This window comes from Perna viridis, chromosome 7 (genome assembly GCF_037379345.1).
Source record: "Perna viridis isolate PV_CMFRI_1.1 ecotype Kerala chromosome 7, ASM3737934v1, whole genome shotgun sequence".
NCBI lineage: Eukaryota > Metazoa > Mollusca > Bivalvia > Mytilida > Mytilidae > Perna > Perna viridis.
Window position 1 is genome coordinate 14,510,001 of NC_142451.1, and position 27,861 is coordinate 14,537,861.

The window sequence follows — 27,861 nt, forward strand, 5'->3', positions numbered from 1 at the left end:
TTGAAGAAAATATTAGAAACTTGAAATATGGGGCAAATTAAGATTGGTTTTGAAGATATACTAACATTACGATGTGGTAAAATGTTTTCTATATATTGGATAAACGCATCATGAATTTGGTATATCTGGTTGTTGATAACAATACAATATCATCTGTGCATCTTTTATTGAAACGTATTGATAAGTTTATGTCATCATATCATATGGCGTAATAATTGCCTTGAAGACAAATTTGGTAAAAAGTGAAATATCTGGAAACGAAGGACATGACTATTTTGCAGCCGTTTTGTGTAACGGTAGCGTGGCCGAGCGGTCTAAGACGCTGGTTTAAGGCACCAGTCTCTTCGGAGGCGTGGGTTCGAATCCCACCGCTGCCAGGTATTTTTGCTGCAGAATTTCACAAAGTACATTTTGTAATAATATGCTATGTTGTGGAATCGACTTAAATAGTTGAAATTATTAAATTATTGGTGAAATGTCTTTAATTAATGCACGCAACTTTAATCCCTGTACACTCCGTGGAAAGAATTCATACAAGAGTATATATATATATATATATATGTATGGAATGGTTTTTACTCTACTTACGCTATATGTATGTATATATAAAGCTACAATTAGAAGATTTTTCATGCTATTCAAGTGGTGCGGTTTCAGAGAAATTCTCTTCTTAAGACATATTCGAACACTTTATATTGAAGAAAATATTAGAAACTTGAAATATGGGGCAAATTAAGATTGGTTTTGAAGATATACTAACATTACGATGTGGTAAAATGTTTTCTATATATTGGATAAACGCATCATGAATTTGGTATATCTGGTTGTTGATAACAATACAATATCATCTGTGCATCTTTTATTGAAACGTATTGATAAGTTTATGTCATCATATCATATGGCGTAATAATTGCCTTGAAGACAAATTTGGTAAAAAGTGAAATATCTGGAAACGAAGGACATGACTATTTTGCAGCCGTTTTGTGTAACGGTAGCGTGGCCGAGCGGTCTAAGGCGCTGGTTTAAGGCACCAGTCTCTTCGGAGGCGTGGGTTCGAATCCCACCGCTGCCAGGTATTTTTGCTGCAGAATTTCACAAAGTACATTTTGTAATAATATGCTATGTTGTGGAATCGACTTAAATAGTTGAAATTATTAAATTATTGGTGAAATGTCTTTAATTAATGCACGCAACTTTAATCCCTGTACACTCCGTGGAAAGAATTCATACAAGAGTATATATATATATATATATATGTATGGAATGGTTTTTACTCTACTTACGCTATATGTATGTATATATAAAGCTACAATTAGAAGATTTTTCATGCTATTCAAGTGGTGCGGTTTCAGAGAAATTCTCTTCTTAAGACATATTCGAACACTTTATATTGAAGAAAATATTAGAAACTTGAAATATGGGGCAAATTAAGATTGGTTTTGAAGATATACTAACATTACGATGTGGTAAAATGTTTTCTATATATTGGATAAACGCATCATGAATTTGGTATATCTGGTTGTTGATAACAATACAATATCATCTGTGCATCTTTTATTGAAACGTATTGATAAGTTTATGTCATCATATCATATGGCGTAATAATTGCCTTGAAGACAAATTTGGTAAAAAGTGAAATATCTGGAAACGAAGGACATGACTATTTTGGAGCCGTTTTGTGTAACGGTAGCGTGGCCGAGCGGTCTAAGGCGCTGGTTTAAGGCACCAGTCTCTTCGGAGGCGTGGGTTCGAATCCCACCGCTGCCAGGTATTTTTGCTGCAGAATTTCACAAAGTACATTTTGTAATAATATGCTATGTTGTGGAATCGACTTAAATAGTTGAAATTATTAAATTATTGGTGAAATGTCTTTAATTAATGCACGCAACTTTAATCCCTGTACACTCCGTGGAAAGAATTCATACAAGAGTATATATATATATATATATATGTATGGAATGGTTTTTACTCTACTTACGCTATATGTATGTATATATAAAGCTACAATTAGAAGATTTTTCATGCTATTCAAGTGGTGCGGTTTCAGAGAAATTCTCTTCTTAAGACATATTCGAACACTTTATATTGAAGAAAATATTAGAAACTTGAAATATGGGGCAAATTAAGATTGGTTTTGAAGATATACTAACATTACGATGTGGTAAAATGTTTTCTATATATTGGATAAACGCATCATGAATTTGGTATATCTGGTTGTTGATAACAATACAATATCATCTGTGCATCTTTTATTGAAACGTATTGATAAGTTTATGTCATCATATCATATGGCGTAATAATTGCCTTGAAGACAAATTTGGTAAAAAGTGAAATATCTGGAAACGAAGGACATGACTATTTTGCAGCCGTTTTGTGTAACGGTAGCGTGGCCGAGCGGTCTAAGGCGCTGGTTTAAGGCACCAGTCTCTTCGGAGGCGTGGGTTCGAATCCCACCGCTGCCAGGTATTTTTGCTGCAGAATTTCACAAAGTACATTTTGTAATAATATGCTATGTTGTGGAATCGACTTAAATAGTTGAAATTATTAAATTATTGGTGAAATGTCTTTAATTAATGCACGCAACTTTAATCCCTGTACACTCCGTGGAAAGAATTCATACAAGAGTATATATATATATATATATATATGTATGGAATGGTTTTTACTCTACTTACGCTATATGTATGTATATATAAAGCTACAATTAGAAGATTTTTCATGCTATTCAAGTGGTGCGGTTTCAGAGAAATTCTCTTCTTAAGACATATTCGAACACTTTATATTGAAGAAAATATTAGAAACTTGAAATATGGGGCAAATTAAGATTGGTTTTGAAGATATACTAACATTACGATGTGGTAAAATGTTTTCTATATATTGGATAAACGCATCATGAATTTGGTATATCTGGTTGTTGATAACAATACAATATCATCTGTGCATCTTTTATTGAAACGTATTGATAAGTTTATGTCATCATATCATATGGCGTAATAATTGCCTTGAAGACAAATTTGGTAAAAAGTGAAATATCTGGAAACGAAGGACATGACTATTTTGCAGCCGTTTTGTGTAACGGTAGCGTGGCCGAGCGGTCTAAGGCGCTGGTTTAAGGCACCAGTCTCTTCGGAGGCGTGGGTTCGAATCCCACCGCTGCCAGGTATTTTTGCTGCAGAATTTCACAAAGTACATTTTGTAATAATATGCTATGTTGTGGAATCGACTTAAATAGTTGAAATTATTAAATTATTGGTGAAATGTCTTTAATTAATGCACGCAACTTTAATCCCTGTACACTCCGTGGAAAGAATTCATACAAGAGTATATATATATATATATATATATATGTATGGAATGGTTTTTACTCTACTTACGCTATATGTATGTATATATAAAGCTACAATTAGAAGATTTTTCATGCTATTCAAGTGGTGCGGTTTCAGAGAAATTCTCTTCTTAAGACATATTCGAACACTTTATATTGAAGAAAATATTAGAAACTTGAAATATGGGGCAAATTAAGATTGGTTTTGAAGATATACTAACATTACGATGTGGTAAAATGTTTTCTATATATTGGATAAACGCATCATGAATTTGGTATATCTGGTTGTTGATAACAATACAATATCATCTGTGCATCTTTTATTGAAACGTATTGATAAGTTTATGTCATCATATCATATGGCGTAATAATTGCCTTGAAGACAAATTTGGTAAAAAGTGAAATATCTGGAAACGAAGGACATGACTATTTTGCAGCCGTTTTGTGTAACGGTAGCGTGGCCGAGCGGTCTAAGACGCTGGTTTAAGGCACCAGTCTCTTCGGAGGCGTGGGTTCGAATCCCACCGCTGCCAGGTATTTTTGCTGCAGAATTTCACAAAGTACATTTTGTAATAATATGCTATGTTGTGGAATCGACTTAAATAGTTGAAATTATTAAATTATTGGTGAAATGTCTTTAATTAATGCACGCAACTTTAATCCCTGTACACTCCGTGGAAAGAATTCATACAAGAGTATATATATATATATATATATGTATGGAATGGTTTTTACTCTACTTACGCTATATGTATGTATATATAAAGCTACAATTAGAAGATTTTTCATGCTATTCAAGTGGTGCGGTTTCAGAGAAATTCTCTTCTTAAGACATATTCGAACACTTTATATTGAAGAAAATATTAGAAACTTGAAATATGGGGCAAATTAAGATTGGTTTTGAAGATATACTAACATTACGATGTGGTAAAATGTTTTCTATATATTGGATAAACGCATCATGAATTTGGTATATCTGGTTGTTGATAACAATACAATATCATCTGTGCATCTTTTATTGAAACGTATTGATAAGTTTATGTCATCATATCATATGGCGTAATAATTGCCTTGAAGACAAATTTGGTAAAAAGTGAAATATCTGGAAACGAAGGACATGACTATTTTGCAGCCGTTTGGTGTAACGGTAGCGTGGCCGAGCGGTCTAAGGCGCTGGTTTAAGGCACCAGTCTCTTCGGAGGCGTGGGTTCGAATCCCACCGCTGCCAGGTATTTTTGCTGCAGAATTTCACAAAGTACATTTTGTAATAATATGCTATGTTGTGGAATCGACTTAAATAGTTGAAATTATTAAATTATTGGTGAAATGTCTTTAATTAATGCACGCAACTTTAATCCCTGTACACTCCGTGGAAAGAATTCATACAAGAGTATATATATATATATATATATGTATGGAATGGTTTTTACTCTACTTACGCTATATGTATGTATATATAAAGCTACAATTAGAAGATTTTTCATGCTATTCAAGTGGTGCGGTTTCAGAGAAATTCTCTTCTTAAGACATATTCGAACACTTTATATTGAAGAAAATATTAGAAACTTGAAATATGGGGCAAATTAAGATTGGTTTTGAAGATATACTAACATTACGATGTGGTAAAATGTTTTCTATATATTGGATAAACGCATCATGAATTTGGTATATCTGGTTGTTGATAACAATACAATATCATCTGTGCATCTTTTATTGAAACGTATTGATAAGTTTATGTCATCATATCATATGGCGTAATAATTGCCTTGAAGACAAATTTGGTAAAAAGTGAAATATCTGGAAACGAAGGACATGACTATTTTGCAGTCGTTTTGTGTAACGGTAGCGTGGCCGAGCGGTCTAAGGCGCTGGTTTAGGGACTTCCGGTTAAGCTTTCAAGGTGAGCGGACGTACCTGATTTAGCTGAGAGAAAATCCGAAGTTTTTGCTGTTTAAAACCAGCCATCAGTTGATGGTTGGTCCATGTATTGATTTAGTGTCATTATTGGTGAAGTATAGAACCTTTATTTGTCCATATTTTGACATTTTGTGACAGTTTAGCCCTCCCCTCACCATGTCGGGTGAAAGGGGGGAGCCCCGTTCCAAAACCCGAAAACTGAAGGAACACACAGTGTCAGTTGATGTTGGTGATAATAAACGTATAAAGGCAGCTGATGTCATTGCAAGTATTGAAAAGGAAGTTGGGGAGGGAATGGTGGAAGCGTGTGTACCAAAAAGCGGTAATTTCTTTGAAATAACACTCAAACAAACTGATGCTGTGGAACTTTTGGTTGATACTGGTTTTAAGGTTGAAAGTAAATCTTTTAAACCCAAACAGATTTTTTCCGAGCAAAAAGTTGTTAGTTTCTTCAATGTTTCGCACTACGTTGCAGACTCGGAAATAACAGATAAATTAGTTAATCTTGGCCTTGAAGTGAAGTCATCGATGAAACGAAACGTTCACCCAGGCACTCAAGTGGAAAATGGCACGAGGTATGTTGTGGTGAAATTTAACAATGAAATTAAAAGCCTCCCTTACACGATGAAATTACCAACAGGTGTTAACTCGTTTGAGTATATTCGTGTGACACACGATAATCAGAGGAAAGTTTGTACCAAATGCTTTGAAACCGATCATGTGTTTTCGAAATGTCCAGAAAACAGATGTTTCAAGTGTTTAAGGCTTGGGCACTTAGCCCGATTTTGTAACACTCCTCCATGTAGTAAGTGTAATCTGCATGTGACGAGATGTAAGTGCCCCAGTTGGCCCGATGACACACATGAGTCCCAAAACAATGATGATAATGAGGAGATCGACACTGATGAGAATGTCGAAAAAGATGAGATAGGCAGTGATGATGAGTATGATGATATCAAAGATGATGATGTTGATGTTGCTAATGGTAGAGAAAAAGATGATGATCCTGTTACAAATGAACATGATGAGAGCATAAATGATAACAATCATGATGATACACATAAATCTGGAGAAAATGGTGATGATAATGGACAATCTGACGAGGAACTAAACCTGATGGCCTCTGGTGGAAATCAGACGGAACAATTAGACAATAACTCTTTTGTTGATTTACCTGTTAAAAAAAGTAATGAAAAATCAACTAGCCCTCCCCCCTCTACTTCACAATCCCCTCCTCATCACACTAAGTCTGCCCCCTCTGGTATAAATAGTGACACTGAGATGACTGATGAGGAGTTGGCTGTGAATATGGTGAAAATTCGCCGCAAAAGATTGGTGAATGGTCCAAAGTTTTCGAAAGATGAATTGAAAAAGATAAGAATGGATCCCAGAAACAAATTAACAGAATCAAATTCATCCAATTAAATCTTTTTCAATTTATTATTATCTTTCAGATGATAAGTATTGTTTCTTTCAATGTAAATGGTCTTCGAGACTTGTCAAAATTTCAGCAGTTATGTACTTACTGTTCTGAAAATTATTATGATGTTGTAGGGTTACAAGAAACTTTTTGGTCAGAAGATTTAATTGAGAATTTGTCTAAGTTCTGGAGTGGTCAAATATTTCATTCATGTAGTGATATTCACAGACAAGGTGTGGCCTTTTTAATAAGCAAAAAAATAGAAAATGAAGTAAAATATATACAGGGTTTCGATGGTAGGTGTATTCAAATACAGCTTCACCAGGATGACAAAGTTTTTGATATTGTTAATTGTTATGCTCCTAATTTAGTCCTTGAGAGGAGCAAGTTTTTTGACAGCATATTAGATAAGTTATCTGACCCCGAAAATGTCATTCTGTTGGGGGATTTGAATACATCTATGTCAACACTTGATAGGTGTGGCAGATCACAACACACTGAAGACAAAGCTTATAAATCTATTAGTAAATTTTGTGACAATTTCAACCTTTATGACGTATGGCGCTCAAGGAATCCAAATGCTCGAGTGTACTCTTGGCGCCGAGTGGTTCAAAATATTCTCATTCAGAGTAGGATTGACTTCATCTTTATTCCAAAATCTTTTTCTGTTTTTGTCAAAAATATTTATCATAAGCACAGCACTTTCAGTGATCATTCTTTAGTAGTTTTAAATATAGAATTTTGTGAAGTTGAGAGAGGTCCAGGATTATGGGTGTTTAATAACACACTGTTAAATGATGAAGAGTTTGTTTTAAAAATTGAGAAATTAATAGAAACTGAAAAACAGTGTAGACTATATGATGACGAGCCACTGATTTGGTATGATAATTTAAAATTTAAGATTAAACAACTATCTAAAGTAGTTTCAAAAGATAAAAAGCGTGCCGAAAGATCGGAATATTTTAAAATTCAAAGAGAATTCGAAAAGTTCTCTCTTGCTGTGGCAAATGATGAAGAGGTTGATATAAATAAATTTGAAGAAATTAAATTAAAACTTAAAAGTTACGAGGACATAATCTGCAAAGGAGCTATATTACGCTCTAAAGCTCACTGGGCTATTGAAGGTGATAAAAATTCTAAGTATTTTTTAGAGCTTGAAAAATATAAGCAAAAAAGTAATGCTATCAAAGAGTTGAAAACAAAAGAAGGTATCATTGTAAATACAACTGAACAAATTTTAGAAGAAGTGAGGTCCTTTTATGAGGAGTTGTATTCCTGTACGCACATTAACAAGAATAGCGCACATGAGATTTTAGATTTTATTACCAAAAAAGTTCCGGAAAATGATATGGAAAATTTAGAAGCTGATTTTACTTGCGACGAAATTAAAACGGCACTATTTAGTATGACAAAAAATAAATCGCCGGGTCCGGATGGTTTAACTGCGGAATTTTTTTGCAGGTTTTATCATTTGTTTGAAAATATTTTTATGAAAATATTTAGTATTATTCAAGAAGAGCAGATTATGACTAGATCAATGAGACATGGGGTTATAACCTTAATCTATAAAAACAGAGGTGATAAAAATTCATTAAAGAATTTCAGACCGATTTCTTTATTATGCGTTGATTACAAAATAATGGCTCGCATCATGTCGAACCGACTAAAATTCGTTCTGCCTAAATTAATATCGAATAGCCAAACGTGTTGTATTTTAGGTCGTGATATTGCTGATACGACTTCGAGTATTCGAGATCTGATAGAAATAATTGAAAACGATAATTTAGAAGCATATCTGATCAAAGTAGACCAAGAGAAAGCCTTTGATAAAGTTGATCATGATTACCTTTTTCTTGTTTTACAGAAATTTGGCTTTGGTCCAAAATTTATAGAGTGGATTAAAATATTTTACAAAAATGTTAACAGTAGTGTCAAATGCAATGGCTTCTTGACTAAGTATGTTAAGCTTAAAAATTCTATAAAACAAGGATGTCCGCTTTCCGCGTTATTGTACGTTATCGCCGCAGAACCACTAGGACAAGCCATAGCAAAAAATCAAACTATACGAGGAGTAACAATTCCGAAATCTGAAAGAGAAGCGCGAATATTTCAACACGCAGATGACACGAATATTTTCACAAGTGACAAAAACTCGATAGATGAAGTTTTCAATGTTTTGAAACTTTATAGTGATGCGTCCGGTGCGAAAATCAACAAGCAAAAATCAGAAATTATGTGTCTCGGGTCCGGAACATTATCTGATAACGAGCTAAATAAATTAGAAATACAAAGATGTGAAGATGTTACAAAAGTGCTAGGCATTTACGTTGGTAAAAACCGAAATGCGTGTGACGACCTCAACTGGAGAGACAAGCTTAAGAAAATAAAAACTATTTTATTTTTCTGGCTAAAACGAGATTTAACATTACCCGGTCGAGCCACGGTTTTGACATCGTTAATTATATCACGGTTTTACTATACTCTCACAGTTTGTCCGCTACCGGAATATGTAAAAAATGAACTTCGAGTAGCCGTCATGAAGTTTCTGTGGCAAAACAAAGCGCATTTAGTGAAATATCAAACTATAGTTGGTGAAAAACTTTCCGGTGGGTTAAATATTCCTGATATTTTTATAAAGATGCAAGCATTCCGGATAAAATTTCTCCGGAAATATTTAGATCCTGATTGTACATCCATTTGGAAAGTAACACTAGATTATTTTATTTTCAAAATTGATCACATGAATCTTAAGCAGAATATTGTGTACACATTTTTGAATTCTGCTCAGCTGAAAAGGTTGCCTCTTTATTATCAGGAGATGTTTGCAGCTTTTTACAGAATAAAATCCAAGTTGAAATTTCAAATTGAAGTTCAACATGCCTACAGTAATCCGATATTTTGTAACCCGAAAATAACACACAACGGTAAGATGCTTCTTTTTGACGACTTTGCACAAGCCGGTTTGATTCAAATTAAGGATGTGTGTTATGAATTCATTCCTGGATTTTTCACTTCTGATGCGATAGTAGAAATTATTCATCGTAGATTTCCGGACGAAAAACCATACACAATCGAATCCGCTTTTAACAAGATATTGCGTTGTATTCCTGACGAATGGAAAATATTGCTCCGACATAACAATCCGGTCAATGCTAATTGCGTCCCACAAATAATGCTTTGCTTTGAAAATAATGCAGAAATTCCATTATTAACGGCTGTAACAAAACAAATATACAAACTCTTCATGTCTACTTTCTTTGAAAAACCGACCTCTGAGTTAAAGTGGGCGGAGAAATTTCCATCGATCAATTTTAGACAAGTGTACTCAGTAGCCAATCAGGTGGGACTTTGTCCAGATCTTCATTGTTTGAATTATAGGCTGGTTAATAGAGCAATTTTCACACTTGATAAACTGTCTAAATTTAGTCAGGTAGATACCAATACATGTAAAGCGTGCGGGTATTGTACTGAGGATTTAGCACACCTGTTTATTTTTTGTACGAAATTAAAATCAGTACATGATTACCTGAAAGATTTATTACATAACATATTTATTAATGTCCCACCTGATATTGTAAACATGATCAACTATGACGAACTGATATATTTTGGCTATTTGAGGTCTTCCAACATAGTAAATGTTCATTTTTTGAACTTTTTATTAAGTATTGCTAGATTGTGCATTTTTAAAGTTAGGAATATTCTCGTTTTTAAAGGTAAAAACTTGGATACTTTACGTTTATTTAAGTACACAATGCAGAAGTATGTAGAGTACGCATATTCATTTTATAAGATGAAAAATCAAATGTGGTTTTTTGAAAAATATTTTTTACGAAACAACACACTATTGAAAATACAGAATGATAAGGCAGTTTTATTTCTGTAGCTACTGGGGAGGTAGACTTCAGTCTGGCAGTTTTTGGGTTCTAATTATTTAAATTTTAGTTGGTACATTAGTCATTGCCCTGCACGGAATTTGCTTATTTACTGGTCGGTAGAGAGACGCTTGCCACCTATCGTTAGGTTCGACTAAGTCTGGTGCGGGCCGATGGTGATATACTTTGTTGCATTTAGTTGATTGGTAGTCGTTGTCTTTTATCTACACAGTGTACAGTAAACAAAATGGATAACTTTACAATTTACACATACACGTACATGAATAGTATGAACACATAGAAATGACGTTAATAGTTACTCTGGGACTGTAGATTATATCTATTTTCCCTCTAACCAATTGAATGAATGCAATGATACTTATGCAAATGTGGTCACGAATGATTACATAAGGCTGTGAAAACATCGAAAATTCTATCTGTAGTTTATTTCGGGCTATAACATGTGAAAATGACTTTTGTTGGTTTGGCTTGCAGTGTTGTGTACCTCCTTTGTGGTTAATACATATTAAGAGTGGGCTTCAAAACTATTAATTTCGATGTTATTTAGAACATATGAAATAGTTTCAATGGTGTGTTGTAATATTTTAAACACAGTACAAATGAGGTTTTCCATCTATTATTTACATTTGCACCAGGGTGACTAATGATAACACCCTTAAATATATTAAAGAGTATTTAAGTTAGCCGTGTATACACATTAAATTTACGAGTAAAATGTAACGGTACCATATGTAACTTTATGAGGGTGACTAATAATAACACCTGAAAGAATTCTAAAGGGTTTTAGTCATATATACATATTAAAAAAGGTGACTAATGATAACACCCCAAAACTTCTTAGAATCAGGGTGACAGTACAAGTCAAAATTGCCCGCTGCTATGGTTCAGTATACAAAGAAGAATAACTTAAGTAATTATGACTTTAATGAGACCACAGTTGTGATCTCCTCTGGATAGTGCATGCATATGGACAGGGTCTTCTATTGGTTCCGGATTATTTTTTATATACAAAGAAACCAATAGACGGCACTGATAACTTCTGCACCCAACACTCAATACTATACAAGTAAATAAAGACATTGGATTAATTACATCAATGATGGAATCCCTCACAGATGTACAAGATAAGCTCCACATTATAGTATTTAATATTTAGCACTGTGATAGCGGATTTCGGGGATTGTCCGATTCCGTTTTTATTGTATTGTATGTATTATAATTTTAATAAATGATAAAAAATAAGGCGCTGGTTTAAGGCACCAGTCTCTTCGGAGGCGTGGGTTCGAATCCCACCGCTGCCAGGTATTTTTGCTGCAGAATTTCACAAAGTACATTTTGTAATAATATGCTATGTTGTGGAATCGACTTAAATAGTTGAAATTATTAAATTATTGGTGAAATGTCTTTAATTAATGCACGCAACTTTAATCCCTGTACACTCCGTGGAAAGAATTCATACAAGAGTATATATATATATATATATATGTATGGAATGGTTTTTACTCTACTTACGCTATATGTATGTATATATAAAGCTACAATTAGAAGATTTTTCATGCTATTCAAGTGGTGCGGTTTCAGAGAAATTCTCTTCTTAAGACATATTCGAACACTTTATATTGAAGAAAATATTAGAAACTTGAAATATGGGGCAAATTAAGATTGGTTTTGAAGATATACTAACATTACGATGTGGTAAAATGTTTTCTATATATTGGATAAACGCATCATGAATTTGGTATATCTGGTTGTTGATAACAATACAATATCATCTGTGCATCTTTTATTGAAACGTATTGATAAGTTTATGTCATCATATCATATGGCGTAATAATTGCCTTGAAGACAAATTTGGTAAAAAGTGAAATATCTGGAAACGAAGGACATGACTATTTTGCAGCCGTTTTGTGTAACGGTAGCGTGGCCGAGCGGTCTAAGGCGCTGGTTTAAGGCACCAGTCTCTTCGGAGGCGTGGGTTCGAATCCCACCGCTGCCAGGTATTTTTGCTGCAGAATTTCACAAAGTACATTTTGTAATAATATGCTATGTTGTGGAATCGACTTAAATAGTTGAAATTATTAAATTATTGGTGAAATGTCTTTAATTAATGCACGCAACTTTAATCCCTGTACACTCCGTGGAAAGAATTCATACAAGAGTATATATATATATATATATATGTATGGAATGGTTTTTACTCTACTTACGCTATATGTATGTATATATAAAGCTACAATTAGAAGATTTTTCATGCTATTCAAGTGGTGCGGTTTCAGAGAAATTCTCTTCTTAAGACATATTCGAACACTTTATATTGAAGAAAATATTAGAAACTTGAAATATGGGGCAAATTAAGATTGGTTTTGAAGATATACTAACATTACGATGTGGTAAAATGTTTTCTATATATTGGATAAACGCATCATGAATTTGGTATATCTGGTTGTTGATAACAATACAATATCATCTGTGCATCTTTTATTGAAACGTATTGATAAGTTTATGTCATCATATCATATGGCGTAATAATTGCCTTGAAGACAAATTTGGTAAAAAGTGAAATATCTGGAAACGAAGGACATGACTATTTTGCAGTCGTTTTGTGTAACGGTAGCGTGGCCGAGCGGTCTAAGGCGCTGGTTTAAGGCACCAGTCTCTTCGGAGGCGTGGGTTCGAATCCCACCGCTGCCAGGTATTTTTGCTGCAGAATTTCACAAAGTACATTTTGTAATAATATGCTATGTTGTGGAATCGACTTAAATAGTTGAAATTATTAAATTATTGGTGAAATGTCTTTAATTAATGCACGCAACTTTAATCCCTGTACACTCCGTGGAAAGAATTCATACAAGAGTATATATATATATATATATATATGTATGGAATGGTTTTTACTCTACTTACGCTATATGTATGTATATATAAAGCTACAATTAGAAGATTTTTCATGCTATTCAAGTGGTGCGGTTTCAGAGAAATTCTCTTCTTAAGACATATTCGAACACTTTATATTGAAGAAAATATTAGAAACTTGAAATATGGGGCAAATTAAGATTGGTTTTGAAGATATACTAACATTACGATGTGGTAAAATGTTTTCTATATATTGGATAAACGCATCATGAATTTGGTATATCTGGTTGTTGATAACAATACAATATCATCTGTGCATCTTTTATTGAAACGTATTGATAAGTTTATGTCATCATATCATATGGCGTAATAATTGCCTTGAAGACAAATTTGGTAAAAAGTGAAATATCTGGAAACGAAGGACATGACTATTTTGCAGCCGTTTTGTGTAACGGTAGCGTGGCCGAGCGGTCTAAGGCGCTGGTTTAAGGCACCAGTCTCTTCGGAGGCGTGGGTTCGAATCCCACCGCTGCCAGGTATTTTTGCTGCAGAATTTCACAAAGTACATTTTGTAATAATATGCTATGTTGTGGAATCGACTTAAATAGTTGAAATTATTAAATTATTGGTGAAATGTCTTTAATTAATGTACGCAACTTTAATCCCTGTACACTCCGTGGAAAGAATTCATACAAGAGTATATATATATATATATATATGTATGGAATGGTTTTTACTCTACTTACGCTATATGTATGTATATATAAAGCTACAATTAGGAGCTGGTTTTTGGATGTACCATGTTTAACATGTAAACAAAGTGTTGTCCGAAAATTATTCTGATTTTGGTGAGTTCTTCGCCATATTTGTAACTGTAAACATTTCCTGAAGTTTAATGTGTATTATATGATTGAATGTGACATATATTATCGCATAATATTTGTTGAATAGCCCCTTTTCCTGTGTTTTCGTTACAGGGAAAAGGGGGAGGGAAGGTGTGTTCGATTTGTATTCAGTGGTTTGACTAAAGACTGATGGCAAACTTTAATAATAGTGGGGGAGAAAGTTCCCGAAAAAACATGAATTTTTCAAATGAACAGTTCTCAAAGGAGAAAACCGTTTTAGTTGGGTGCCCCGTAGATGGTTTTGGTGCCGTGGAGGCTGAAATAATTATTGATGAAATTGATAAGAAATGTGGTGTTGGAAGTGTCGTTGCATGCGTACCGAAAAATGGAGTTGGTTATGAGGTGGTACTAAGAGAGAGAAAAATGATGGAATCCGTTATTGGTGAACTATCTTTAAATGGTAAAAAGTGCGCTGTTAATGAATTAGAGGCAAGTTTTAAGTACGTTTCAATTCTAAATTTAAGTATGTATGTCTCAGATCGAGAAATTATTGATAGATTTTCCAAGATTGGAGTGGAGATTGTTTCTCCGATAAAGAAGCATAGGATGAAGTCGAAGAATAATGTCTTTGACGGCACTCGTATTTTCAAAGTTAAACTTCCGCCGAACATGGCTTCAATACCGTATTCAATGAAGTTTTCAGTTAATGAAAAGGAGACGGCTTACTACCGGGTTATTCATAACCAACAAGTCAAGGTGTGCTCTGGGTGCTTTAGCTCAGAACATATATACAAAGACTGTCCAGAATTTAAATGTTTTGAATGTGGTCAGCAGGGGCACATTAGTAGAAAATGTTTAAAAAACAAGTGTGCGTTTTGTTTTCGAAAGAAAGACTATTGTAATTGCAAAGCCAGAGAAGAATTGCAAATTGTGAATCAATTTCCACAATTTTCTTCTGAGAATTTGCAGGAAATGTCATGTCGGGAGTTGATAAAAGAAGCAGATGAGGAGGCTATGAAAACCACAGATGTGAAAGTTGGATATATGGATAAAAATTGTAAGGAGAAGGAGGTTTGTACAAGTGTGCAGGAGAATGTTGATTCTCGTGAAGATACAGATGTAGGAGATAGTATGGAAGATGGAATCGTGAGTGTAAATGGCGATGCTAGTCATTACACTGAGGATGTAGATGAAGTGGGTTTTGGTGAAAGTGCTAAAGGTGGTGCTAGCCTTTGCACTGATGATGAGGGTGACGGTGATTGGAATGGAGATGGTATTTACATTGATCAGGAAGAGTGTTTTGAGATGGATGATGGTGTTGATGATGACAGTGCGGAATGTGTCAGAGATGATAAAGTCAAGAAAAGTACAGATAAAGAATTAAACGATATTTGTTTGAATAATTGTAATATTGAACCAGTTTTGCTTACTAAATCAAATGTTGAATTGTCTGGTGAAAATAGAATTGATAAATTGTCTGATGGTTTAGGTGTTGAAAGTGCTGTCTCCCCCCTTGAACAAAATGACAGTAGCCAGGGGGAAGTCAGAAGTTCATGTGATTCTCTGGATGAGATTACTATGGACACTTTTCCCGTGGTCAGTGAAGACCAAGAGGAAAGTGGAGATACTTTCACTGTTGTAGGGAAGAAGAGAAATTACTTGGGTATTAAAAGGAGAAGTATGCTTAATATCAAGCCTAATATTAAAGCAGCAAGGTTGTCAAATTTACAAAAACATTTGAATAGTTAATAATGGAGTGTTTAATGTTGTATATTATTAGAATTATTTTTGTGATGGCTACTTATAACTTCATAAGTTTTAATTGTAATGGTCTATGTAACCAAAGTAAAAAGGATTGTATTTTTTCATTATGTAATGAAAGAAAGTGTGATATTGTATGCTTACAGGAAACATTTTGGAATAATATTATTTTTGAAGATATCAAGAATGATAAGACATTATGGAATGGTGATATTTTTGCAAGTAATAGTAACTGTAATAGACAGGGTGTTGCAATTCTTGTCAGTAAAAACCTTAAAAATGTATTTAAAGTTTGTGAATGTGTACCTGGTAGATTTATTCATATTCAAGGTAAAATCAATGATAAAATTGTAGATATTTTTAATTTGTATGTTCCTAATAGTGTAAGTGAAAAATGTGAATTTTTTGAAGATTGTAAAAGTAAAATTAAAGGAGACGGATATGTTATAGTAGCAGGCGATTTTAATACTGCACTGTCTCCTTTAGATAAAAGTGGGAAAACTGCTTTTTATGCAGATAGGTCTGTGAAATATCTTAATACTATGATGCACGATAATTGTTTGTTTGATGTCTGGAGAGACAGAAATGCAGGTGTCAAAATGTTTTCACGAAAACAAGTTGTACAAGGTTTTTTGACACAGAGTAGAATTGACTATTTTTTAGTTTCTAGTAATGTTAAGCCCTGTATTAAAAATATTTTTTATAGAGATACTTGTTTTAGTGATCACTGTATTGTTAGCATGAAATTAGATTTTACAGAGGTTGAAAGAGGACCAGGTATCTGGATTTTTAACTATTCCTTATTAGATAATGAAGAATATGTAACAAGAATCAGAAAGTTATTAGAAGATGAAATATGTTCAGATTTTTATTATTCAAACCCTCTCATTTGGTGGGATAATTTGAAATTTAGTATTAAGAGAATAAGTCAAATCTATGGCAAAGAAAATCAGAAAGAGAGAAGCAAAGAATATTTTAAATTGCAAAATAAGTTACAAGAATTGTCAGTGAAGTCTGCATGTGGTATAGAAATTGATTATGTAAAATATTTAGAATTAAAAGATGAACTTGAAGCTATAGAAAAACATAGATGTAATGGTGCTATATTAAGGTCTAAATGTCAACATGCCTTAGAAAGTGACAAGAATACTGCTTATTTCTTAAGTCTAGAAAAATATAAACAAAATAAGAATTTGATAAGTACTTTGAGAAATTGTGATGGTAATGCTGTTAGTAGTACTGTGGAATTATTAGATGTTGTGCATAATTTTTATGAAAAATTGTTTTCATGTGTAAATACTGACAATAATGCAATCAATGACATGTTAGATTGTGTTGATGTTAAAGTTGATGATATTGATATTACTAAATGTGATGATGATATATGTATTGATGAGATTGAACAATCATTGAAAGGAATGAAAAAAGGCAAAACGCCTGGCTCTGATGGATTGACTGTTGAATTCTATCTTTATTTTTTAAATGAATTGAAACCTGTATTGAAATATATTTATGATAGTATTGAAGAAAATAAAGTTTTATCTAGGTCTATGAGATATGGCATGATTAATTTGATATATAAGAATAGAGGTGACAAATCTGAACTTAAAAATTTCAGACCTATAACTTTATTAAATGTGGATTATAAAATACTAGCAAGAGTAATGGTTAACAGGTTTAAGTTTGTATTACCAAAAATTATATCACCTACTCAAAGTTGCTGTATTATAGGTAAAGACATTTCTGACACTACTGCAAGTGTTAGAGATATTATTGATTTGGTTGAAATGGATGATTTAGAATGTTACTTGTTGAAACTTGATCAGGAAAAAGCATTTGACAGGGTTGGACATGAATATTTATTTTCTGTCTTGCAGAAATTTGGATTTGGGGAGAAATTTATTTCTTGGATAAAAATATTTTATACTGACATTTTCAGCACTGTCAAGTGTAATGGGTTCCTGTCCAAATATTTTCAATTAAAGAACTCTGTAAAGCAAGGTTGTCCTATATCAGCTTTATTATATGTATTAGTAGCTGAACCATTGAGTACAATGATTAAAAAGAATAGTAGTATTAGAGGTTTGAATATTCCTAATACAAACGTTGAAGAAAAGATTTTTTCACATGCTGATGACACTACTTTAATTTTGTCTGACAAAAATTCAGTAGATGAAGCCTTTAGAGTTTTACATTTGTATGAACAAGCATCTGGGGCAAAATTAAATAAGGATAAATCAGAAATTTTGGCATTGGGAACTGGAACTATTTCAAAACATGAATTAGATGCTTGGAGTATTCGAGAGTGTGATGGGGTTTTACAGCTTTTAGGCATATGGATTGGCAAGGATAAATCTCTTTGTGATAGTTTGAATTGGGATTGCAAAGTACAATCTATTTTGAAGCTATTGAATTTTTGGAAAATGAGACACTTATCAATACATGGTAGATTAACTGTAATAAATACTTTATTGATGAGTAAACTTTGGTATACTCTTATGGTTGTTAATATACCAGAAAAACATTATTTAGAAATTAAGAAGATATGTATTGATTTTTTGTGGAATGATAAACCATCTCTAGTTGCATATGATGTAATCACTAATAAGGTGTTAGATGGTGGTTTAAATTTTCCTGAAATTTTTCATAAAATGTATGCATTTAGACTAAAGTTTTTACAGAGGCTATTAGATATGGATTATAATGCTGTTTGGAAAGTTACATGTCTTTATTTCTTTTCTAAAGTACAAGGAATGAATCTTGGTGTTGAAATATTGTATTGCGATTTTACTCATAGACAATTAGGATGTTTGCCTGATTTTTATAAATGTATGTTGTATGCATGGGGGAAGATACGTCATTGTATGGAAATAGAAATTAATGTGACGAACGTTTTTGATATTCCCCTCTTCTGTAATCCAATGATTGTGAATGGTGATAGTATGTTATATATGAGAACATTTATAGAAGCAGGTATTATCAAGATTAAGGACTTAGCTTATGAATGCAAGAGAGGTTTTATGAAGGACACTTATATTCAAGATATTGTATCTCAAAAGTTCCCTGATGTTTCCGTTGATAAAATTATTAAAGTAGTGAAATGTATTAAGCAATGTATTCCACAAGATTATGTAGTTTTAGTTGAAGAAAATGCAAACACTTGTAAAGCAACTGTTTTAAATATAATTTACAGCGTTAATGGTAGAAAGTATGCTTTACCTAATACAACAAGATCATTTTATGATATACTGTTAAAGACATTAACAAGAGAACCTAATTCTGTAAAATACTGGTGTGAAATATTTTCAGATTTTGATGTTCAAAAAGTACAAAAAGTTTTGAACTTTTCATTTATACAAAGTGATTGGATTGAGTCATCATTCAAAATTTTCCATAGAGTTTTCTTCACTAAGGAGAGACTGATGAGATGCCAAATTACTGTTGATTCTATGTGTCCAGTTTGCGAAGATGTGCATGAAGACTTGGAGCACTTGATCATTGTGTGTAGATGTTTGACTCAGTTCAATGACTTTTTTAAAGATTTCCTACATAACATTCTGTGTAATAGTTTTACTAGCTTTGTCAATACTCTAGATTTCAAATATATATGTTACTTTGGTCTAGTCAAGAAGGATAAAAATATAAACTTATACTTTGTGAATACAGTTTTATGTGCTAGAAGATTCTGTGTAGTAAAGAGGAGAAATATCTCTATGAAGGATGATCATTTGATAGACATAGTGCCATATTTTAAAAATGTTCTGCAAAAACATGTGAGTTATGCATACTTGTATTATAAACAGAAGAAGTGCATGTATTTATTTGAAAAGTATTATTTAAACAAAAATCCTGTACTAAGGATAAGTAATGATGAAGTACATATTGAGTTTTAATTGAGATCTGTTGTTAATAATTGTTACAATTCTAACCAACACTGTGATAATATGAATTAATGGGAGACTAGCCCAATAATTCTTTTATGAATGTATTTATTTGAATAAAATTTTATCAAAATAAAAAAAAAAAAGGCGCTGGTTTAAGGCACCAGTCTCTTCGGAGGCGTGGGTTCGAATCCCACCGCTGCCAGGTATTTTTGCTGCAGAATTTCACAAAGTACATTTTGTAATAATATGCTATGTTGTGGAATCGACTTAAATAGTTGAAATTATTAAATTATTGGTGAAATGTCTTTAATTAATGTACGCAACTTTAATCCCTGTACACTCCGTGGAAAGAATTCATACAAGAGTATATATATATATATATATATGTATGGAATGGTTTTTACTCTACTTACGCTATATGTATGTATATATAAAGCTACAATTAGAAGATTTTTCATGCTATTCAAGTGGTGCGGTTTCAGAGAAATTCTCTTCTTAAGACATATTCGAACACTTTATATTGAAGAAAATATTAGAAACTTGAAATATGGGGCAAATTAAGATTGGTTTTGAAGATATACTAACATTACGATGTGGTAAAATGTTTTCTATATATTGGATAAACGCATCATGAATTTGGTATATGTGGTTGTTAATAACAAATACAATATCATCTGTGCATCTTTTATTGAAACGTATTGATAAGTTTATGTCATCATATCATATGGCGTAATAATTGCCTTGAAGACAAATTTGGTAAAAAGTGAAATATCTGGAAACGAAGGACATGACTATTTTGCAGCCGTTTTGTGTAACGGTAGCGTGGCCGAGCGGTCTAAGAGGTTGGTTTTTGGATGTACCATGTTCAACATGTAAACAAAGTGTCGTCCGGAAATTATTCTGAATTTGGTGAGTTATTCGCCACATATGTGTTTATAAACAGTTGTTGAAGTTTATTTTGTATTATATGACTGTATGTGATATATATTACAGACTAATATTCGTTTAGTATCCCCTTTTCCTGCGTTTTCGTTGCAGGAAAAAGGGGGAGGAAAGGTGTGTTTGATTTGTTGTTTGCTGATCTAAGTAAACCCCAATGGCGAACTTTGACAGCAACGGGGCAGAAAGGTCCCAACGGAATTGGTTCAATTCTAAAGACAAATTTTCTAAAGAGAAAACGGTGTTAGTAAGCTGTGTAATTGATGGTTTTGGTGCAGTTAAGGCTGAGAAACTAATTGATGAAATTGAAAGTAAATGTGGTATAGGTAGCGTTGTGGCATGTGTGATGAAAAATGGAGTTGGCTTTGAAGTGGTGTTTAGAGAGAGACAATTGATGGAACCAATTCTTGGTGAATTAAACCTTGATGGCAAAATCTGTAATGTGAACGAACTGGAGGCAAAGTTCAAATATGTTTCGATATTGAATCTTAGTATGTATGTTTCAGATGAAGAGATTATTGACAGATTTTCTAAAATTGGTGTAGAGGTTGTTTCTCCAATAAAGAAGCATAGAATGAAGTCCAAAATTAATGTATATGATGGCACTCGTATTTTCAAAGCTAAACTTCCGCCTAATATGGTAGCAATACCATACTCCATGAAATTTTCTGTAAATGAAAAAGAAACAGCTTATTACAGGGTTATACATAACCAACAAGTCAAGGTCTGCTCTGGATGCTTTAGCCCAGAACATATGCACAAAGACTGCCCTGAATTTATGTTTTGAATGTGGTGAACAGGGCCACATAAGTAGGAAATGTTTGAAAAACAAGTGTTCGTTTTGTTTTCATAAGAAAGACAAATGTAACTGTGGTGTTAGAAAGGAATTGCACATTGACAATACATACTCACCATTATCTCAGATGGAAAGTTTACAGGAGACAATGTCTAGAGATAACATTGCAAAGAAGGGAGATGTGAAAGATAGCAAGGAGTGTGACGAGAATATTGATTATATTGATGAGAATTGCAATGTAAAGGAAAATAGCTGTACGAATGTTGATGATATGACTGATCAAAATGAAAGTACACCTGTAGATCAAAATGGAAATGCAAAGGTGAATGACGATGCTAGTCATTATTCTGAAGATGCTGGTAAAGTTGTTTCGAGAGGAAGTGCTCTAGGTGTTGCTAACCTTAGCACTGTTGAACTTGGTGATGATGGTAGTGGGGATGACATAGATGATGAATGTTTTGAGATGGAAGATGATGTGATTGATGACTGTGAATGTGACGAAAAAGTAAAGGCAGATACAAGTACAAAACAGGATAATGTAGTCTTGAACAATTGTAATACTCAATCAATTGAATTTGTTAAATCAAGTGTTGAATTTTCTGCTGAAAATATTTTAAAAGATGATGTTAAATCGGATAGATTAGTTGTAGATGGTATTGTCTCCTCCCTGGAACAAGATAAAAGCAGCCAGGAGGGAGTCAGATATTCATATGATTCTCTAGATGAGATTAGTATGGACACTTTTCCTTTGACTAATGAATGTCTAGGGGCAAGTGGAGATGATTTTACTGTCGTTGAAAAGAAAAAGAAGTATTTAGGTATCAAAAGAAGGAGTAAGCTTAAGGTTACGCCTAATATAAAGGCAGCAAAATTATCAAATGTACAAAAAAATTTGGTAAATAAAAATGGAGAGTCCTATTGTTAATATTATTATATTACTTTTTGTGATGGCTACTTATAATTTTATAAGCCTTAACTGCAATGGTCTTTGTGATAGAAATAAAAGAGATTGTATTTTTTCATTATGTAGTGAAAGGAAATATGATATTGTATGTTTACAAGAAACTTTTTGGAATAATGATACATTTGAAGATTTAAAGAAGGATAAGATTTTATGGAGTGGTGATATTTTTGCAAGTAATAGTAATTGTAATAGACAAGGTGTTGCTATTCTTGTTAGTAAAAGTCTTAAAAATGTATTTAAAGTTTGTGAATGTTTACCTGGTAGATTTATCCATATTCAAGGTATAATTAATGATAGAACGGTTGATATTTTTAATGTATATGCTCCTAATAGTGTAAGTGAGAAATGTCTTTTTTTTTGAAGTTTGTAAAAGTAAAATTGAAGGAGATGGCTATGTTATAGTGGCTGGTGATTTTAATACTACTCTGTCTCCTTTAGATAAAAGTGGAAAAACTGCTTTTTATGCAGATAGGTCTGTGAAGCATCTTACTAGTATAATGAATGAAAAATGTTTGTTTGATGTCTGGAGAGATAGAAATATAGGTGTTAAAATGTTTTCACGAAAACAAGTTGTTCAAGGTTTTTTAACACAGAGTAGAATTGACTATGTTTTAGTTTCTAGTAATATTAAGTCTTGTATCAAAAATATATTTTATAGAGATACCTGTTTTAGTGATCATTGTATTGTGAGTATGAAGTTAGATTTTTCTGAGGTTGAAAGAGGACCAGGGATCTGGATTTTTAATCACTCCTTATTAGCTGATGAAGAGTATGTTGCTAGGATCAGAAAATTGTTAGAAGATGAAATAGGTACAGATTTTTATAATTCAGATCCACTCATTTGGTGGGACAATTTGAAATTTAGTATCAAGAGAATAAGTCAAATATATGGTAAAGAAAAACAAAAAGAGATTAACAGACAATACTTCAAATTGCAAAATAAATTACAAGAACTGTCTGTGAAGTCTGCTTGTGGTATAAAAATTGACCATGTAAAGTACTTAGAATTAAAGAGTGAACTTGAGACTATAGAAAAACATAGATGTAATGGTGCTATATTAAGATCTAAATGTCAACATGCCTTAGAAAGTGACAAAAATACTGCTTATTTTTTAAGTTTAGAAAGGTATAAACAGAATAAGAATTTAATATGTACTTTGAAAAATTGTGATGGAAATGCTGTTAATAGTACTGTGGAATTATTAAATGTTGTACATGACTTTTATGAAAAATTGTTTTCATGTGTAAATACTGACAATGATGCAATTAATGACATGTTAGATTGTGTTGATGTTAAAGTTGATGATATTGATATTACTAAATGTGATGATGATATATGTATTGATGAGATTGTACAATCATTAAAAGGAATGAAAAAGGGCAAAACGCCTGGCTCTGATGGATTAACTATTGAATTTTATCTTTATTTTCTAGATGAACTGACGCCTGTATTGAAATATATTTATGATAGTATTGAAGAAAATAAAGTTTTATCTAGATCTATGAGATATGGTATGATAAATTTGATATATAAGAATAGAGGTGACAAGTCTATGTTGAAAAATTTTAGACCTATAACTTTATTAAATGTTGATTATAAAATCTTAGCAAGAGTAATGGCTAACAGGTTTAAGTTTGTATTACCAAAAATTATATCACCTACTCAAAGTTGTTGTATTATAGGTAAAGATATTTCTGACACTACTGCAAGTGTTAGAGATATTATTGATTTGGTTGAAATGGATAATTTAGAATGTTATTTGTTGAAACTTGACCAGGAAAAAGCATTTGACAGGGTTGGACATGAATATTTATTTTCTGTCTTGCAGAAATTTGGATTTGGGGAGAAATTTATTTCTTGGATTAAAATATTTTATACAGACATTTTCAGCACTGTCAAGTGTAATGGGTTCTTATCCAAATATTTTCAATTAAAGAACTCTGTAAAACAAGGATGTCCTATATCAGCTTTATTATATGTATTAGTAGCTGAACCATTGAGTACAATGATTAAAAAGAATAGTAGTATTAGAGGTTTGAATATTCCTAATACAAATGTTGAAGAAAAGATTTTTTCACATGCTGATGACACCACTTTAATATTATCTGACAAAAATTCAGTAAATGAAGCCTTTAAAGTTTTACATTTGTATGAACAAGCATCTGGGGCAAAATTAAATAAAGATAAATCAGAAATTTTGGCATTGGGGACTGGAACTATTTCAAAAAATGAATTAGATGCTTGGAGTATTAGAGAGTGTGATGGGGTTTTACAGATTTTAGGCATATGGATTGGCAAGGATAAATCTCTTTGTGATAGTTTGAATTGGGATTGCAAAGTACAATCTATTTTGAAGTTACTGAATTTTTGGAAAATGAGACACTTATCAATACATGGTAGATTAACTGTAATAAATACATTATTGATGAGCAAACTTTGGTATACTCTTATGGTTGTAAATATACCAGAAAAACATTATTTAGAAATTAAGAAGATATGTATTAATTTTTTATGGAATGATAAACCATCTCTAGTTGCATATGATGTAATAACTAATAAGGTGTTAGATGGTGGTTTAAATTTTCCAGACATTTTTCATAAAATGTATGCATTTAGACTAAAGTTTTTAAGTAGGCTATTAGATGTGGATTATAATACTGTTTGGAAAATTACATGTCTTTATTTCTTTTCTAAAGTACAAGAAATGAATCTTGGTGTTGAAATATTGTTTTGTGATTTCACTCATAGACAATTAGGATGTTTGCCTGATTTTTATAAAAGCATGTTGTATTCATGGGGGAAGATACGTCATAGTATGGAAATAGAAATAAATGTGAATAACGTTTTTGATGTTCCCCTTTTCTGTAATCCAATGATTGTAAATGGTGGTAGTATGTTATATCTGAGAACATTTATTGATGCAGGTATTATCAAGATTAAGGACTTAGCATATGAATGCAAGAAAGGTTTTATGAAGGAAACATATATTCAAGATATTGTATCTCAAAAGTTCCCTGACGTTTCCGTTGATAAAATTATTAAAGTAGTGAAATGTATTATGAATTGTATTCCACAAGATTATATGGTTTTAGTTGAAGAAAATGCCAACACTTGTAAACTACCTGTTTTAAATATTATTTACAGTGTAAATGGTAGAAAGTGTGCTTTGCCTAATACAACAAGATCATTTTATGATATACTGTTAAAGACATTAACACGGGAGCCTAATTCTGTAAAATACTGGAGTGAATTATTTTCAGATTTTGATGTTCAAAAAGTTCAAAAAGTTTTGAACTTTTCATTTTTACAGAGTGATTGGATTGAGTCATCATTTAAAATTTTCCATAGAGTTTTCTTTACTAAGGAGAAACTGATGAGATGTCATATTACTGCTGATTCTATGTGTCCAGTTTGCGAAGATGTACATGAGGACTTGGAGCATTTGATTATTGTGTGTAGATGTTTGACTCAGTTCAATGACTTTTTAAAAGATTTTTTACATAACATATTGTGTAATAGTTCTGCAAACTTTGTCAATACACTAGATTTCAATTATATGTGTTACTTTGGTCTATTCAAGAAGGATAAAAATATAAACTTATACTTTGTAAATACAGTTTTATGTGCTAGAAGATTTTGTGTTGTAAAGAGGAGAAATATCTCTATGAAGGATGACAAATTGATGGACATAGTGCCATATTTTAAAAATGTTCTGCAAAAACATGTGAATTATGCATACTTGTATTATAAACAGAAGAAGTACATGTATTTATTTGAAAAGTATTATTTAAACAAAAATCCTGTATTAAGAATAAGTAATGATGAAGTACATATTGACTTTTAATTGACATATAATTGTTTGTTAACATTTGTTACAATTCTAACTAATACTGTGATATTGTGAATTATTGGGAGACTAGCCCAATGGTTCTTTTATGAATGTATTTATGTGAATAAAATTTTATCAAGAGAAAAATAAGGCGCTGGTTTAAGGCACCAGTCTCTTCGGAGGCGTGGGTTCGAATCCCACCGCTGCCAGGTATTTTTGCTGCAGAATTTCACAAAGTACATTTTGTAATAATATGCTATGTTGTGGAATCGACTTAAATAGTTGAAATTATTAAATTATTGGTGAAATGTCTTTAATTAATGTACGCAACTTTAATCTTTTTGATGGGTTGTTGGACATATCATGGGATGATGTTTACATTTTGCCGCTCCGGTTGAATGTGTCTTTTTGGTGAGTTCAGCTATATCTATGTGTTCAGATACATTTCTGTATGCTTAATATTGTTTCATTAATGTAAAGTGATAGGACACTTGTCGAATTTTGTCGTATATTTCCCCTGTTCCTGCCATTTATGTGCAGGAAAAAGGGGGGGAGAAAGGTGCGTTTGATTCGCTTTTACTGATTCAACCTAAAACCAAATTGGAATATGGAGAACAGAGCACCAGGAAGTTCTGGAACTCGCTTTTCAAATGCAAAGCCATTTGTATATGGTAGCAAGGAAGGAGATAGGCCAAGAAAGTACACAAATAGAAAGAAGATATATAAGAAGGAATGTGCGGTTAAGATTATGAATATTCCGAAAGCACCTGGAACTCCAGCAAAAATCATTAAGGCTGCTGAGGAGGTTTGTGGTGAAAATACGGTTTTAGCAGTTGTCCAGGATGAAATTGAAAATTCGTATTGTGTAACTATGGACAGTGAAGAAAATGCAGATAAATTAACAAAGGGAGTTAATATTGATAGTAAATTTCATGAATGTTTATTTGTTTTTCAAAACTCAGTAGTGGTTTCATTTATTCACTTGCCTGCTCATGTTAGTGATGAATCAATTCTTAATGTACTGATAGAAAAGAATTGTAAACCATTATCTCAAGTTTTTAGACATGTTCATCCTGGAACTGAAGTTGCAGATGGGACAAGGTATGTCCGAGTTCAGTTTCCTCATGGGATGACTTCCCTTCCCTGGTCAATGAAATTTGACACAGGATTAGGAACAAGGAGTTTTCGAGTTAAACACGACCATCAGAGGCAGTTATGTAACTATTGTGGATCTCCTGGTCATAAGTACAGACAATGTCCACAACTAGTCTGTTTCAACTGTGATAAGCATGGTCATAAAGAGCATGAGTGTAAGATACCTCCGTGTGAATATTGCAAGAAAAGACTTAGGCATTGTTTTTGCAAAGAAAAGAAATGTCAATACTGCAACAAGGAAACATGCATTTGTCCTTGTTTCACTTGTGACAAGAT

General features: G+C 32.6%; 10 non-coding genes across 10 annotated transcripts; all 10 read left to right on the forward strand.

The window, feature by feature from the left end:
- The first annotated feature begins 295 nt into the window (after positions 1-295).
- Trnal-aag (transfer RNA leucine (anticodon AAG)) lies at positions 296-377 on the forward strand. The gene has a single exon. It is a non-coding gene; the product is annotated as a tRNA-Leu (tRNA).
- A 613-nt stretch (positions 378-990) lies between these two features.
- Positions 991-1,072, forward strand: Trnal-aag (transfer RNA leucine (anticodon AAG)). The gene has a single exon. It is a non-coding gene; the product is annotated as a tRNA-Leu (tRNA).
- A 613-nt stretch (positions 1,073-1,685) lies between these two features.
- On the forward strand, positions 1,686-1,767 carry Trnal-aag (transfer RNA leucine (anticodon AAG)). The gene has a single exon. It is a non-coding gene; the product is annotated as a tRNA-Leu (tRNA).
- Positions 1,768-2,380: 613 nt separating this feature from the next.
- Positions 2,381-2,462, forward strand: Trnal-aag (transfer RNA leucine (anticodon AAG)). Its single transcript has one exon. It is a non-coding gene; the product is annotated as a tRNA-Leu (tRNA).
- Positions 2,463-3,077: 615 nt separating this feature from the next.
- On the forward strand, positions 3,078-3,159 carry Trnal-aag (transfer RNA leucine (anticodon AAG)). Its single transcript has one exon. It is a non-coding gene; the product is annotated as a tRNA-Leu (tRNA).
- Positions 3,160-3,776: 617 nt separating this feature from the next.
- Trnal-aag (transfer RNA leucine (anticodon AAG)) lies at positions 3,777-3,858 on the forward strand. The gene has a single exon. It is a non-coding gene; the product is annotated as a tRNA-Leu (tRNA).
- A 613-nt stretch (positions 3,859-4,471) lies between these two features.
- Trnal-aag (transfer RNA leucine (anticodon AAG)) lies at positions 4,472-4,553 on the forward strand. Its single transcript has one exon. It is a non-coding gene; the product is annotated as a tRNA-Leu (tRNA).
- A 7,919-nt stretch (positions 4,554-12,472) lies between these two features.
- Positions 12,473-12,554, forward strand: Trnal-aag (transfer RNA leucine (anticodon AAG)). The gene has a single exon. It is a non-coding gene; the product is annotated as a tRNA-Leu (tRNA).
- Positions 12,555-13,167: 613 nt separating this feature from the next.
- On the forward strand, positions 13,168-13,249 carry Trnal-aag (transfer RNA leucine (anticodon AAG)). The gene has a single exon. It is a non-coding gene; the product is annotated as a tRNA-Leu (tRNA).
- A 615-nt stretch (positions 13,250-13,864) lies between these two features.
- Trnal-aag (transfer RNA leucine (anticodon AAG)) lies at positions 13,865-13,946 on the forward strand. The gene has a single exon. It is a non-coding gene; the product is annotated as a tRNA-Leu (tRNA).
- Positions 13,947-27,861: the final 13,915 nt, after the last annotated feature.